This window comes from Candoia aspera, chromosome 1 (assembly GCF_035149785.1).
Source record: "Candoia aspera isolate rCanAsp1 chromosome 1, rCanAsp1.hap2, whole genome shotgun sequence".
Classification (NCBI taxonomy): domain Eukaryota; kingdom Metazoa; phylum Chordata; class Lepidosauria; order Squamata; family Boidae; genus Candoia; species Candoia aspera.
Window position 1 is genome coordinate 157,458,908 of NC_086153.1, and position 16,987 is coordinate 157,475,894.

Sequence of the window (16,987 nt, forward strand, 5' to 3'; positions counted from 1 at the left end):
AGAAGAAAATCAAATAATACATTTAGTGGTAGGCCATATTGTTAGGCAATTCAGGCTTTGATGGGAAAGTTCAGTTAGCGTTGTGAGAGGGGAAAAGTTTCATAGCTCTTTATTTATTTCTCTTCTTTTATTTGCTCTTTCATAGCTCTTTATTGGTTTGTCTTCTTTTATTTGCTACTGCTACCCTTCAGGATGCATCTGTCATACTCATAACAGAACCATATGTGTTTCCTTTTCAATCAGGAAGCCATCATTGCTCACTCTAAGAATGCAATGTTGTCATCTTACCATAGCTGCATCCTTAACTGAGTCAAGAAACCAACATGTGTTTTACAGAGATAAATGCAAATAATATTCTTTAATAAAGCACAGGTACAAGAGTAAGGCCGAAAGCTCCCCTTGAGGCAATGAATTGTGCCATAGTCAAGAAAAAATGTTCCTTTGTCAAACATAGAATGTTGCTTGGTTACATTACATGCACAAAAGAAACTCTCTATGAAAATAACATTGGTTCAAATAATGAAGTTATTCAAGGATTTTAATGGAATGAACAGTATGAAAAATTGAATTGCCAAGTAATCATTGGGAAGGATGTGGAGTTGATACATTGCTAAATATTTAGCCACTACAAAAGGAAAACCTTTGTACTCCAAATAAGTACTACAGACTTATTCTCAGATCCATAGATTGCTAATCCTATAGTGCAGTCCTATAAATACCCGCAGGGAATCCTGCTGAGTAAAATGGTATTTACTTCCAAGTAAATATATACAGCAGAGAGCCAATTTGATGTACTGGTGAAGGCACCAGGCTAGAAACCAGGAGACCGTGAGTTCTAATCCCACCTGAGACATGAAGCCAGCTGGATGACCTTGGGCCAGTCACCGTCTCTCAGCCCTAGGAAGGAGGCAAGGGCAAACCACTTCTGAAATCTTACCAAGAAAACTGCAGGTACTTGTCCAGGCAGTCACCAGGGGTCAATACTGACTCGAAGGCAATACACACACACATACACACACAGGGTAGGGATGATCTATGGATGCCTCAAGACTACTATTCCCAGTGTCTCTCACTACCAGCCATATTGTTTGGCTCTGTGATTGATGATAGAATACCATACTGGGTGTACTCCATACTATAGTGGAGTGCCACCATATCTGCCCACTGTGGTACCAAGGAGGATGTTGGTAGTTGTACCTTCTGTCTTGTATTGTTGTTTGCTAAGTGCATGCTAATTATATTGCTTTTGCAACCAGTGGCTGAAGTAAACCCAGGAATTTTACTGGATATCTGCCAGTGCAGGCATAAAAAAAATAATATTCATTTATACATGTATGCACATCACCCAGTACTGTATTCCAGTGGTTCATAACTGAATGTGTGAATTGATTGCATTGGAAAACTTTATGCTGGAAATGATACATTAAAAATCTGTTTAGGGGGGCTTATTCACAGATGAGAGTCACACAGGCATGCATGAGTGAACCATTTAAGCAGGACTGAAAGATGAACTGCTGTCAAAGTGGATTCCCAGTCAGAATTCCCACTGCCTGAAAAACTGCAAATACATACCTGTGTAATGTAATCTTGTTTGTTTTGTTTGTCTTTCCAGAATGTTTATGCTACATCGGTCCATTCGACTCTAAGCAGCTTACACAGTCAACAAGACAATCAACAATACAATGAACCACAATGTAAATATATCAACATACAACAAAGTTCTATTATTAATGCAACAGTTTCAGAGCTACATCTCACCCAGAGCATTAATACAAGCATCTATGCATCTGCCTAACTTCAGCTTGTGAATATCTAGGCCTAAATACTGCAGTTTTCATGGCAAGATTTTGGAAGAGGTTTGCCCTTGCCTCCTTCCTAGGGCTGAGAGAGAGGGACTGGCCCAAAGTCACCCAGCTGGCTTTGTGCCTAAGGCAGGACTAGAACTCCCTGTCTCCCGGTTTCTAGCCCAGTGTCTTAACCACTGCACCAAACTGGATCTTATTTGGAAACAGACTGGTACACAAAGCAACTCCTATTGCAGTGATAACTCTCTGTTTTTCACCAGCATTGCTTTAAGTATTGTTCCTGCCACTTCATCCCCTAGAGCTACTTAGTGTACTAAGGAAGCCCTTTGGGACTTGTGCACAGGGAGAGATATTAAGAAGCATCCCTATCAAGTACCTTCGTCATCTCCATGTTCCAGTGGTTTCCTAGACCTCAGACAGAACTGGTCATGTGGGACAAATTAAGGAAAATGATTCATAGATTCCCCTAACTTTATTTAAGGATGACTGATGCCCCTTTCTTTCTTTCTGTTGCCTTCTGAGGTTTTTTTTTTTTTTTTGCCATCGTTCTTCTATCTTGTGCTATCTTGTGTCTTGTGTTTGTGTGTGTGTGTGTTTTCTACTGTTCTTTGTGTTTAAATGTTTTAACACTTGTAAGCCTCCCAGGGTCGTTGGGAGTCAGGTGACATATACATTCAATAAATTATTGTTATTATTTATTATTATTATTTCCTCTCTGATCAAGCATGTGCTGCCAGTGGGAAAAGACACACTAATCCCTCTTCCTAAAGTGCAGTGGGGTGGGGCAGAGTAGGGTAAGCGTAGTTAGATAAATTGCCTTAATGGGTCATAGACATGGTGGTGCTTTGTGCCTGTGATCTGTCAGTCATACTATTTTGAATATGAGTCTAGCACTCTTCTGAAAGAGCGGTAGACTCGTTTTGTAAACATAGGTGTAATGCTCTTCTGAAGAAGCACCAAACGTGTCTAAAATAGCCCAGCTCAGAGGTCACAGGTATGGAGGAGGGGTATGGGATGAAGCTGGAGGAAGTAATCAATAAAGAGTGAGTTCAACTAGTGTTGCAAGGAAATGGTAGTGCTGGCAGCAAGTCCAGTTCTGTCCTCATGGGAGTAGCAGATGAATGGCCCTGGAGCCAGAAGAGAATAGGCAAAATGGTGCCCTCCACAGCCCTCAGGTAATAATAAAATGCATAACTACACAAAATCCCTTGTTGACAAAACAGTGGGAAACTCGCGATGCATTCAGTACTGAAGAACAAGCAATGCACTACAGGCAGAACCCAGTTCAGTTTCCAGGTTTAAATCAACACTCTGGGCAGCACAGAACTAGCACTTTCAAAAGGGGGCTAAACCCATGTTTCAAAAGAAGTTCAGTGCCTTTTCAAAAGAACACTAAACCTAGGATTATAAGGAGTCTACACAAGACCCAACAAGCACTGAAGGAAGTGCAGCTAAGGAGTTTGCGGGCAGATGCTTTGCAGAAGCCTGGAGTCTGGTGTCTCCTGCATTGCAAGCAAAATGGCCGTAGAAGGCAGATCCCAGTGACTGGAGGGAAGGGATATGCCTGCAGAAGCCTAAAGTGGTCAACAGGAACTGAGCAATACAGAAAATTTGCTTTATATTTGGAAGTCCACTTGGACTGTAATCAGCACTCTTTGTGCTGCTATGACTTGTTATGGTGAGTTGACTGCATGTAAAACCCATAACTGTTGTATTGATTCCTCTGTAAAGCCACAATAGAACTGGCTATAAAGATGGTGCTATCTTTACTTAGAACTATATGTTGCTATCCATAGGAGACATGCGCATACTGTACGTACACCCTTATGGGCCTCCAGGGGGGACAAGAGAGGCAAATGAGAATATGTGGATCATGACACATTACAACTGGGTCATTTGCACAAGGGCACCATAACACACTGTTCTGATATCATCACAGCGTGTTATAGACACCTACAGCTATATGCTCCAGGAAATTCCTGCTTTTGATCAGTCTTCCCTCTTAGTTTTTTGGAAGCCATGCCACAAATAAGGAATCCCTACAGCTGTCTCATTTTTGTCCTGAGCTTATTTTGCACCCAACTCTACAAAACAAAGCTAAGGATCTCTCTTTTTAAAAATGTTGCAGAAATCAGTGACTGGTCAGTAAAGACGGCTGACTTTTCTACATGCTAATTTGCTCTTTGGTTAAATCATGTGTTCTTTTTGTAATGGATTCACGGCACTGATAATTATTTTGGGACGTTAACATTCCTATTTGTTGGAATGCAAATCTTTTCAGAACTTAAGAACAGCACATATGATTCTTAGTGGTAATACTACTACTGGTAGTAGTATTCATTTGGGAGTAGTAGTGTTTCATTTGGGAGCTCAAGGTGGCACATACAGAGCTCCCTTCTCCTGTTTTTCCCCACAGTAATAACCCTGTGAGAAAGGTTGGGCTGGAAGAGTGTGACCGGCCCAGAGTCACCCAGTGACTATCCATGGTTGAGGGTAGACTAGAACCTGGGTCTTTTATTCCAAGCTCTGTAATACTTGTAGACATATACCAAACTTCATGGAAAAGTATTTCATTGAAGAAATTATCTCTACTTGGGTTTTCTCTTGCCTGTTTACTCTCAATGGGACAACAGTTTACATAAAGTGACATACCATATCAACATAGATAGTGCCAGTGTGACACAGCTGGAATTCCAAATGTTTCTATTAGTGAAAGTCACAAACACTAGGTAGTATCTGCTACCTATCTTATACAGAGATTCCTAATTACAGAAGGAACTTCACTGTGACTTCTTTTATTACTTTTCCCTCAGCTGTGCGAGGGGGAAGATACAGGAAAATCTCCTTGATGAAATGCTTGTGTCCTTGTAATAATGTCCAAGTTGAAACTATTGAAATATTCTCTTTCACTGCACATATTATAGAGACATTTGTAGTACATTTATCCACCATTATATTGAATTATTCTAGACCATACAGATACATTCTATGTCCATTTATTACTATTGACTTTTCTATTGCTTTCAAGGTAATGAAGTTCTAAGCACCCAGCATATAAAATATGGTGGAATTGTTCTTATTTTATAGACTTATAAGACTTATTTATTTATTTATTTAATATGCTGCCACATCTAGCAATTCTACATTTTTTTTATTTTATATAAACATATATTATGTTATTAATATTTAATACTATAGGTTGTCTCTGCTGAACTTAATAATTCTGTGAGGAATTCTGAACTGTTAATTTTATTCCTTATGTTGGTCAAAAACCCAACTAAAACTGAATGAATAAATAATAAGCAACTATAGATTTCAGTTGTATTACTTCCCCTTTGAATGTTTAAATTAAATATTTGGCTTAGGAATTGTACTTGAGGAGGAATTCAGCTTGGCTGGAGAGATGGGCTAAAAAAAACCTTGCCTCAGATGGGTTTGCTGCTCAACTCAACTCAGCCACAGATAAAGGATAAAATGGGGTTGGCCTCCCATGTCAACTGCTCAGCCTTTCAAAACCATGATTATATCATTAAATGTTCCCATTCTTGTGCATAAACATTTGCTAAGTCAGAAGTATAATTAACCCAAAGACATGAGGGTGACTGGGATCTTCTGCAATTAACCTCTTGGTGATCACTGCTTCCCATCTGTAGTTGCAAGATACAAATCCATACAGGGAGCCAGTCTTGTGTAACCCTTACATTCCTGAAACAATTCCCCATCAGACCATTGTTGTTGGTGGTGGTGGTTGTTCAGAAATATGGTTAGGGAGACTGGGTCTTTTTAACAGAGTTTAGCACTATACATAGGCATCTGCAGAAATCATTTGGAGGTGGGGTATTATACGTTTAAGACCTTCCCAGGATTTGTCAGAAAAAAAATTGCATGTTTTGTAATAGGAATACACGGAGCTGCCTTTTAGTCACTTCGTATACAGTACACAGAACCTTTTGCTGGCAAAGCAAAACTTCTAACTCTGAGTGAAAACTCTTCCCTTCATCTTGAGAACATGGCTTAGTTTTCTGTAAAGAGTAGCAGTAGAGACTGGGCCCACTGTATTTTGCAGTGATGATGATAATGAGATACAGACACACTTGGTTACAGTTTGGAGGTTTGGTTTGGTCGGTCAACCATTTTTTTCATCCACAAATATAAATTTTCATTATTCAAATTATATATATCATCTAATGCTCTTGGAACTGTATGTTTGTTCCTAGAATAACAGGGTTTCTGTCTGGTTGCACATTTAATAACAAATGCCCTGATAGTATCAGATAAGAGTTTTAGCCTTTTCTCATTGTTTTGATGATTGAACGAGCTAAGGTTCAACGACTTTCCTGCCCAGTATTTGCTATTTCAAATTGTCTTATTGAGTATGTTTACTTTTGCAAAAACACATTTAGAAGTTAAGGCAAAGGGGGAAATTATGAGATCCAGGTAAGGGTTATGCAGTCCTTCAGGAAACACTTTGCCATCTAGTATAATCAACAAGAAGTGTACAAAAAATACACAAAATGCATTTTAAATTATTTATTTATACATCTAATTATTCTGAGATTAATAATAACATGACTTAGTAAATTCTAAACTCATTAAATTAATTAAGAAAATAAAAATCAATTAAATAAGAACTAAAATGAAACAAATAGTGTCATAAAACGATTAAAAATTGTAAAATTCCAGGTATGGATGGTTTGGGATCCAAATATAATGAAGTTTTTAAAAAATAATTATAACCATGCTTTTTTTTTTTTTATCTGTTCTATCATCCGATTCTCGGAGACTGCCTGGACAGGTCCCTGCAGTTTTCTTGGCAAGGTTTTTCAGAAGTGGTTTGCCCTTGCCTCCTTCCTGAGAGAAAGTAACTGGCCCAAGGTCACCCAGCTGGCTTTGCACCTAAGGCAGGACTAGAACTCCCAGTCTCCTGTTTCTAGTTTGATGCATTAACCACTACACCACACTGGCTCTATAACCATGCTAATCAAATATAAAATGCTATGTTCACAGATGCAAACATTCTAGACTCATTGAAAGAAACATAACTTCTGGTTATCCTAAATCAAAGAAATAATCTCAGCACGTATCTTCATATAGGACTCTTGCACTAGATTAAGCTGATTTCTAAGTAATTACATCTCTTCAATCAACCTGTTCCAAGGAGAAATATAATGGATTTGGTCAAAGTATTAATATACTTCACAAGAGACACCAGAACTCTACTTGTTTTGCTGTCTCTAGGTAATTTTTAAAGATGTTTTCCAAATATTTGATGGAATGGAAGGTAACATTCTTGATGCTGATGAAACAGGATTTAGACATAAGATCGTCCCTGTATTATAGGTATGTGAAAAAGGTATCATTCCAGGAGGACTCCAAGAACTTTAGAATGCTCTGTTTCTTCTCTGGACCATGATTCAGTCATAGTCCAGTGACTTTTTTTCAGAAGTGAATCTGCCAATCTGGAAACAGTTTGCAATGTTTGGGATATGGTGTTCCAGATGCGACAGGCCTGCTTAGGGGCCAGTCCATGTCCAGAACATCAGGAACCACTTCAAGTTCAGGGGATTAATTTAAAAAAAACTGGGCCACATCTAGAATAGACAAATCAGCATTGTCAAGAGGAGAAACAGAATGTTCTGTTCCTAGAACACATCCCCATCCTTAATTATATTCCATTATATTCCCTGGCACAAACAGTAATTAGCACCAGTGAACAAGATATTAATCAATTATATTTAACAGCATATGATACCCATTCTCACCTACATTTTGCCTGATCCAGAAGTTTTAGCATATTAGAGAAAATAAGAATATTCAGGGACTTACTATAAAACAGAACATGGTGCGATTGATTTGTTTGCAGACCTTGTGCTTATTTACCTTGGAAATCTAAATAAAGATATATCTTAATTGCAACTTGAATGAAATAAATTCCTGCCAGGAGCAGGTATAGAAGTTAACTTTAATAAATATTTTACTATATAATTAACATTCAAAAAGTATCAGAGAAACAACTTCAAGAAGTTACAACCATAAAATCCTGTCTTTGTTTCAGATACTGTACCCCCAATTTATTTATTTTTTTGGTATATGGCCATTTTTTTTTAATGCAGAAGTATGAAAAACTTAGTATTACAGAACCTATACAGTATGACAGACTATACAGAGGGAATAGTTTGGTGTATTGGTTAAGGCACCAGGCTAGAAACTGGGAGACTGTGAGTTCTAGTCCCGCCTAGTCCCAAGCTGGGTGACCTTGGGCCAGTCACTTACTCTCAGCCTAGGAAGCAGGCAAGGGCAAACCACCTCTGAAAAACCTTGTCAAGAAGACTGCAGAGACTAGTCCAGGCAGTTGCCAGGAGTCAACGCTGACCTGAAGGCACCAAAAAAAAAAAAAAAGCAGTATGATAGAAAGCATTACGTTGGATTAGAACTACTAAATTTGAAACATTATTTTGATGCTTTTCAGCTAAGGGCTTTTCTGCACAATCCTAGCAAGGGGCTTTCCTCCTGTCCTCAAGTGGAAAACTAATGTCCTGACAGTGGTCCTTTCACCACACCTCAAAAGCATGGCTCATAAAGTTGTTGCCCCTAGACAAAGATGGGGGCAGCCAGTGGCATTCTCAGGGGAGACAAAAATGTTGAGATGCTGATTGCAACCATATGATTGAAGCTTCACCCTTTGTACAGTGATATGACATTGACAAAGAGCTGTAATCATATGGGCACAATTGCTATCTCAACTTTTTTGAAACCCTCCCCCTAGATGCTGCTTGGGGCAGAGAGAGGTGAAGTTGGAATTTAGAAGACAAAGAACCAAAGGAGTATATCTAATTTAAATAAAAGAGAAAATCCTTGTGAGTGCTCTGAGTGGCGTTCTTTTTGGGACTTTTAATATCAGCTTGCCTTCCATACATCAGCAAGAGAACCATTCCAGAACCCTGTGGTCACTATCTTCAGGCGCTAGTGCCCAGGGTTCAAGCTTAATGTAATATTCAGTGCATTGTTGCATTCAATGTATAAGTCTTTTTAAAATGTAAGTGACAACAGAGGAGGAAGACTGAAAAGTTACCAGATTTGCTGGAACAATAGAGAGAAACATTCAACCTTACTTCCCCTGAAGGGTTCCAGAGGAAAATCCTTCCTCTGAAGCTGCTATTTTCATTTGAAAGAGATCTCCCATTATGCCATTGAGACATTCCCTTGCAAAATAGATTCACAGTGACCAACCTCACACACAGCTTCAGTTAGCAATATCCATAGATTTTGGATATTGCTATCCAAAAATGGGATAGAAAGGGCAGCAGAAAACAAGAAAGTTAAACAAAGAATATGCTACAACCTGCCATGTAGAGAGTTATGGTATTTGAGCTGCAAAAACACAAATGACCACTAGATGGCAGCAAAGTGTTAGTTTTCGCTGTCATTTAGTGGTCATCCAGCTTTTTGCAGTGCCAATATGGTAGCCCTACTGTCATGGCTATCAATTCATGGCTATCAACACTCTTTCTCAAACATCATAGGGCAGAAGGCACTGCTTCTTATCACTTCATTCTCAGTTACAGATGACTGATTGGGGGCTGCATTTATGGAACAATGCTGTCTCTGCCCTATGCAGCACTGAGTATGGCACCACCTCCGTTCTTATATGTATAAAAAGACACATCTTGCTGAAATCCATGGTTCCGTTTACTCAGCCACTAAGCCAAGATTTGCTTAAGTGAAGTTTGTTTGTTTGTTTGTTTATTTATCAAATTTGTCACCACCCATCTCCTCCAACCAGAGGGACTTTGGGTGGTTATTGCATTTCTTCACTGCCCATCTTGTACAAACAACTCTATTGAGTTTATTGAATAAGTCATAATTATCGCAATAAGCAGGCAAACCATATTACAGCTTAGCGTCTTGTGTGAAGTCAACTGATACCGCTAGGTAGCTCCTGCACACTACCTAGAAAAACTAAGTGGAACAAATACATATGTTGCTCCAAGATCCTTGGGGTAGGGGAGAGGTGCATAGGTTTATATTATAAAAGCAGAGAAGTAAAATGTTTCTCACTCGCTGGAAAAGACAGGCATTATTCGGCTTTGAATCATGGAAGAAAAATTGGAGAGTATTAAACCGCAAGAAAGCACTTAATGCTAACTGTTGCAATTACCTGATTCTCTGTGATGCATCAAGCACATAATGTCTCCATATACCACTTACAAAACCAGCGATCATTCCCTGTATATTAAGTAGTCTGATTACAAGAATCCAAAATTTTGGACACACAGCATTTGTAAGGCTCCTGGATCCAGGTATAAAGCGTAATTATCACTGGTGCATTCTCTCAGAACATTCTGTCCCACTTGTTCTTTCCGTCACTATAGTGAGGTTACTGGATGAAGTCTGCACATAAGAAATGTGCCGACGTCCAGGAGTGTTCAAGCAAAGGCTCTTTCTGAACAGATTATTAGTAGCTAAAGGTTAGATTGCTTTTTCCAGCACAAGCATTACTTTCCAAGGTAATCATAGCAATCATACCTGCACTTTTCCCCTTGCCTTCGCTTCAAGAGGTAGCGAATGAGGGATATCTCCATACCCGTATTATGATACGTACTGGGGAAATACACGTTGCTGTTTCACAGTGATTGCAGAACAATAAGGACAAGTCTACATGACAAAATTAGACCAACTGCATCATTACTTGCCCATTTGTCATCTGTTCTCTTATTTCCTGCATCATAACTCCTTGAGCAAAAATATGTAGATAAATACAGTTTGTGTTGTTTGTAAACAAGAAATACAGTGCACCGTTTGATTTGGAAGGACTACAACATGCATTGACCTTTTCATTTATTTCGATCATTGGACAAAGCCATCTTATCCTTCACCAGAAATAAGAGGCCCTATGTTCAGTAGGTTTTATTTCCCAGTAAGCGTGCAAAGGATCATAGCCTAGAGCTTTACCCCTTTAAAAGTGACTTTGGGGCAGATGTGTATTAAATAAAAAGTAAACGTTGTGTTAATTCTATGAAAAGGAAAACAGAACTTTCTTAAATAGGACAAAAGCTTTGTTCAGAGCAAAGAAAGTATCACAACGAAGGTACAAACGTTTAAGTTCTTGACAGCTACCCATCTGACAAGATGTTACTATGGACAAGAAACAAGGAATCCAAACATCCGGTCAGATGTTTCAGTCACGAGATCTGTAGCTCAAAGTCATTAGGTGATCAGTAGTAGTTATTGCCAATAGCAGGTTATACCTTATATTCAGGAACGAAAAATAATGGGCTGATCTCCTTCAAATCACTGTGCAATGCTCCACACAATGAAGACTTCCAGAGGATTCAGAAATATGCGCAAAGCTGGGCACGGCCTTTCAAAACGGTGGGGGGGGGGGGCTTTGCAAAAGCATACTGGCATGAGCAAAGCACCACTCTTCAAAGCATTAAAGTAGTTTTAGTTGTCCCAGTAGAAAAGGCCAGGCATGTGCCCACCCTTTCAAAGCAATTGTGTGAGCCTTCCAAATAATGCAGGGCCATTTAAAAACTTCATGGAGGGATGCTTTGCTTGCACTGATACACTTCCTGCAGCACCTTTTGTAGAGTACACACTTTTAAGAGTTTGAAGGATTTGATGGAAAGAATGCAAACAGCATTCCAAAGGTTTTTTTTTTCTTTTTCTTTGCTCAAACTAGTGATGAAACACATCGGCAAAGTCGTCTTGTTTCCAGCTAAGCTTTGCAAATACAATTTACAGCTTCTAATTGTTCTCAATATAAAAAGGGGAAGTTCTCTCTCCCCCGCTGATAAGACAGTGTTCTAAAAGCACAAGCAAAGGCATATTTTTCTGAACTCCAACTTCTAGTTCTAGCCAGTTCTAAGCATGTATGCATCTGCCAATGATTGTACGAACTCAACATATCTTGGCATCTAATATTAACTCCTATAGTTAATTCAAAGTGATAGGTATTTACTTGTTTTAAAGCAGCTTCACAGGAACCCACGACAAATACGAGTTTTTAGTGCTTTTTTAAATTTTAGGTGATCTGATTACAGTACAAACATAACCTTGATGGGGGTTTATTCCAAAGAACTAGAGCCAGGTGAGAGAAAGCTTTAAACAGGGACATGACTATCCACCTATATATTCAATAAACTTATGCCTGACTCCTTAGAATAAAAACTTTGCTTTGTTTTTGCACAGAGTCACACTCGACCTCTCAATACTGTAAGACAATGTCGGGAATTGAATTCCAAAATCAGAGGCCATGAGAAAAAAAGAGGCAAAATCAATATCATTATTTTCCTATTTTATATTTGCTCCTCCTTCCACCATTTGCCACCTTTAAAATAAATTGTTTCTCCTCAAGCCACAGACTTTTAATTAAAATGAATTTAATTAAGTATAAAGTACACAATTAACTACCCCAATTAATTAAATTCAAAGTATGCACATCGATTATAAGAGGGTACAAATAGATTCTTGCTATTTAAATCTGGCTAAGTAGGTTACTAAGTAGGGACGCGGTGGCGCTGCGGGTTAAACCGCTGAGCTGTCGATCGGAAGGTCGGCGGTTCGAAACCGCGCGGCGGGGTGAGCTCCCGTTGCTCGTCCCAGCTCCTGCACACCAAGCAGTTCGAAAACATGCAAATGTGAGTAGATTAATTGGTACCGCTTCGGCGGGAAGGTAACGGTGTTCCGTGAGTCATGCTGGCCACATGACCCGGAAGTGTCTATGACAACGCCGGCTCCAAGGCTTAGAAACAGAGATGAGCACCGCCCCTTAGAGTCAGACACGACTGGACTTTACGTCAAGGGAAACCTTTACCTTTACCTTAAGTAGGTTTTGAATACTGTTTTCATTCTTTCCCCTTCACACAAACACGCACACATCCCTTAAAACTGAGCAGAATCAGAACAGAAGTTTTCAGCCCTTGCTAGGATTCTTGGAATTGCAATTCTGATAAATCCAGAGAGCACCAGGCTAGGAAAGGCTGTTCTGAATGACCTATTCTGAGGAAAGACACAGTGTGCTGCAAATAGTATTGGGTTCCAAACAAAGAAGATGTAGGTTCGTTTGTTTTCTCAAAGAGGATGCACTGCAAAAAAAGAACAGGTTTCTCTGATTGGTTGTTACAGCATCAACGAAAACAGAACTTCCTTTCAAAGGAATATTATAGCATTCAATCTTTTTACTCCTACAACAATACAATAAGAAGGCGGGAAGATGGAATATTATAATAACTGCTTCCTTGAAGTAAATTCAAATGTCAGCAAAGTCTAGATTTCTGTTCTTGGAAAAAAAAAAGAATGAAATTAACAACTTCCAAATTTTCAGATGTGTTCTACTGGTACAATAATTACTCATTCTTTCAGCTTTAACATTGTTTCAAAAAGGTGGGGCTTGTCATAGGTCTAGTACTTCCAGATAAAAGTTGTACATTCCCTTTTTGAGTGCACCTTCATTCACTGGAGCATGTGGGGGAGGTTTAGAATAAATGGTGAATATCAAAGATCATTAGTTATTTTGAAAGGGCTAATGAGAAAACTATCTACTTTTATTAAAAATTGATTATGATTATGGAGAGGCTTAATTATAATGAAAAATGATGAAAGAATTTGTTTTCCTTTAATAAAAGTACAGCCCCATTCATCTTCAATTCCCCTAAGACTGAAACTTCTATATAATTAACACCTATCATTTACTAAATGCTGATTTCTTTCAGATATACTGAATATCTCCTCCTCCTCCTCCTCCTCCTCCTCCTCCTGAAACAGATTTTGGAGTATATTGCAAAGTATATTTCACATTACCTAAATTTGTTTTTTAAAAAAGTGAAAATGGACAAAATAATTCTGCTTGGATGATAAAATAGAAAGTGTAACTTGCTTTCTAATAATTGCAAAAATGTATCTGGCTTCTTAGTGAAAATGAATGAAAGAGCTCCTCTTGACAGGTAGTATATAATTCAGTGTACACTATATTATTGCTAATGTTATTTATCTATCAATTTGTATGCTGCCTCTATTATGAAAGTGACTTTAATTTAATATCTTCTTGTAAACAGAACAAAAGTGGAACCACACAGAGATGTGGGTTGTTGTTTTTTTTAACAAACTAGAACAGAATGTAGTTAGATCAAAAGTAACCATATTTTTTCCTAAACCATTCTTGAATATTTTGAATTGAGCCTGCTTAAAAGAAAGTAAACACACTCACCACTGTAAAATGAAACCTTATTCCTCTTTTCCACCCATGTTCATGACTGATTTCATTAGTATAGCCAAAAGGGAACAAGTTAAATCTAAATTCTGTAAAATAAGTTCAGATTTTGTTCAGTGTCCTGTTACTGTAATTCCCAAATACCCTGCAAACAAGGAATATTTACAGCTGTGCTTATTTATGTATTAGGTTTATAAGCCACCTTTCATCAGGTAGCTCAATGTGCTGCATGTAGCACTAGCCTGATTTTGCTCACAATTCTATCAGGTAGGTTGGCCTGAGCATGTGTGACCGGCTCAAAGTCACCTTGTGAGTTTCTGTGGCTGAGAGAGGGTTAGAACTTGGGTCTCTCTTACCCTAGTCCAATGCCTTCATCACAACTGGTCTCAGAGTCATTGAGAGTTGGGTGGCATATAAGTTTTATGAACAATATTATTAATAATAATAATAATAATAATTTTCCACATAACCAACAAGAGTCCATATGTGTGCCATGATATGCAAACCTACAGTGCTGTCAAGAAAAGAGTTTTCATGTCCTTACCCTGCCTGTAGAGCTGTTTTAAAACGAGTTATCTTCATCCCCAAACAGCAAAAAGATTTATGGAATGATATCATGCATGTGAATATTGAATTCACCTGAGGAGAGGAAAAGGAAGATTTCTATGTCCACCCCTTCAGTACGGTTGGGTTTCTGGTTGGGCCTGTGGAGCAAACTTGTTTTAGAACTTTGGTCTTTGCTATAGTTAGGTTCTTGAGAGGCATCCTGAGCCATCCTGTACAAACTGGATGGGCCAGGTCAAAGAAGTAGGGAATGCCAGGACAAAACTTAATTTGATATAATTGACTTAATTTAAGCTTAACTAAGCTTAAACTGGGACGTGGTGGCGCTGCAGGTTAAACCGCTGAGCTGCTGAGCTTGCCGATCAGAAGGTCGGCGGTTCGAATCCACGTGACGGGGTGAGCTCCCGTTGCTAGTCTCAGCTCCTGCCAACCTAGCAGTTCAAAAACGTGCAAATGTGAGTAGATTAATAGGTACCGCTTCGGCAGGCAGGTAACGGTGTTCCGTTTAGTCATGCTGGCCACATGACCACGGAAGTGTCTACGGACAAATGCCAGCTCTTCGGCTTTGAAACGGAGATGAGCACTGCCCCCTAGCATCGGACATGACTGGACTTAATGTCAAAGGAAACCTTTACCTAAGCTTAAACTAATACAATATAGCTCACATGATTACTAGCAAGTATTTAACTTTTTTCCTTTTCTGTCACATTAACAGTAACAGTTGAGTTAAACTTTTGAAAGGGCACTGGGGAAGTCACCCAAGGCTTTGAAGCCCTAGAGCCACAACATTGTGCATCTCTGACTCATCTCATCTCAATTGTTTCAGCATTTCTAGCATCATCTATCCCATGGGAAGTAATGAATTTTAAGCAACACAGAATGCGATGGTCAGGTCATAAGGAATGATTTTTGAATTATTTATCTGTTTCCAACCTAATGATTTTACACCTGTAATAACCATAGTATCAGAAAAGCTTCCCTGGAACTGACATATGACTGGCTCCTTGTATGTCTCTACATTCAATGCAAAATATTATTTTGATATTTAAAGCCCTAAATATCCAGAGACCAGGATGCCTTAACAATTGCTCCAGCTCAAAGTGATGCCCAGGGTATTAAAATATGAATTTGAGATCCTTCTACAAATTCCACCATCATCTCTGAACTGATATAAGTTATGTATAGGGTCTTTTCTGGTCTAGAGTATTCCAAATTTACAGTATTCTTCCTAGGGAGGCTGACTTAACAGCACCAGATGAAGGCCATTTCTCTCCCTCCAACATTTGACCTGATGTTTTTATCTGATTTTCTTTTTTCTACTCCACAGTTTTGCTATTATTTCTGATATATTTATGAGGTTTGGGTCATGATTTATAGGAACTGGTTTGCAGAGTACCTCAGTTGTAAGATATATTGTAATAACATGCAATTACACTAATTACCATAATCATATAAACCAACAGTACTCAAATTACAAAGATTCCTATAGACTGTAAAAATCAGAATGATCACTAGATGGCAATAAGTACAGAGAAAACACTTTGCTGCCATCTAGTGTCAATCTGTATGTTTGCGCCCCAATCTTGTAGTCATAACCTTCTCTTCCTTCCTCTCTGTTCACTGCACATGCTTATATATTTGAAGATAGATTTGAACAAGAGTACCTCAGTTGTAAGAAAAATCATCCCATATTCTACCTTGAAGTTCTACCTTAAAGCTAACAAGAAAGACCCAGATGAAAAATAGACTGTGAAATACTGTGTATCATTATTCTAAACCTAATTATAACCAAAAGCAAGCTGCACATCTGAGTGTAGATTAAAGTGCCAGCTCATTATTACCACATCCATCAGTGATTGCAGAAAACAAATGATGAGGGTTAATTCAAAAAAAAGAAAACTCCACAATTTTCAATCCAAGTTCCAAGGAGCAAAAGCTGCAATGCTGGGCCTAACTACACTGAATTCGAAGGGAATAGCTTGGGTATAGGATTATGCTGAATGAGTTTTTAGCAGCTTCAAGATGGATTCCTCTGTTATGGCAGAATGTTTTCCAGACTAGAACCAACTCCATTCAATGCAGAAATGTTATCTTAAGTTGGCAACTATCTACAAGCATGGCCATGGCCATGGTGATGGATCAGAAGCAGTGCAGGCAGAAGGAAATTAAATGCACAAAAAATACAAACTGGGACAACTGTAACCAAGTTTAAATACATTTGAGATTTTCATACTGGCTATTCACAATGCCATGTTGATGGTAGGAGAATTGTGCTGTCGTTGGTAAGCTAATTAGTACCCATGGTGGGGTAAGGATTCGTTATCTCAGTTCAGGTCGCAAATGATATAACTGATTTCTTGATCAACTGTAATTTAGAGTTTTATGCTAGAGTTCCTTTGATGTGGAA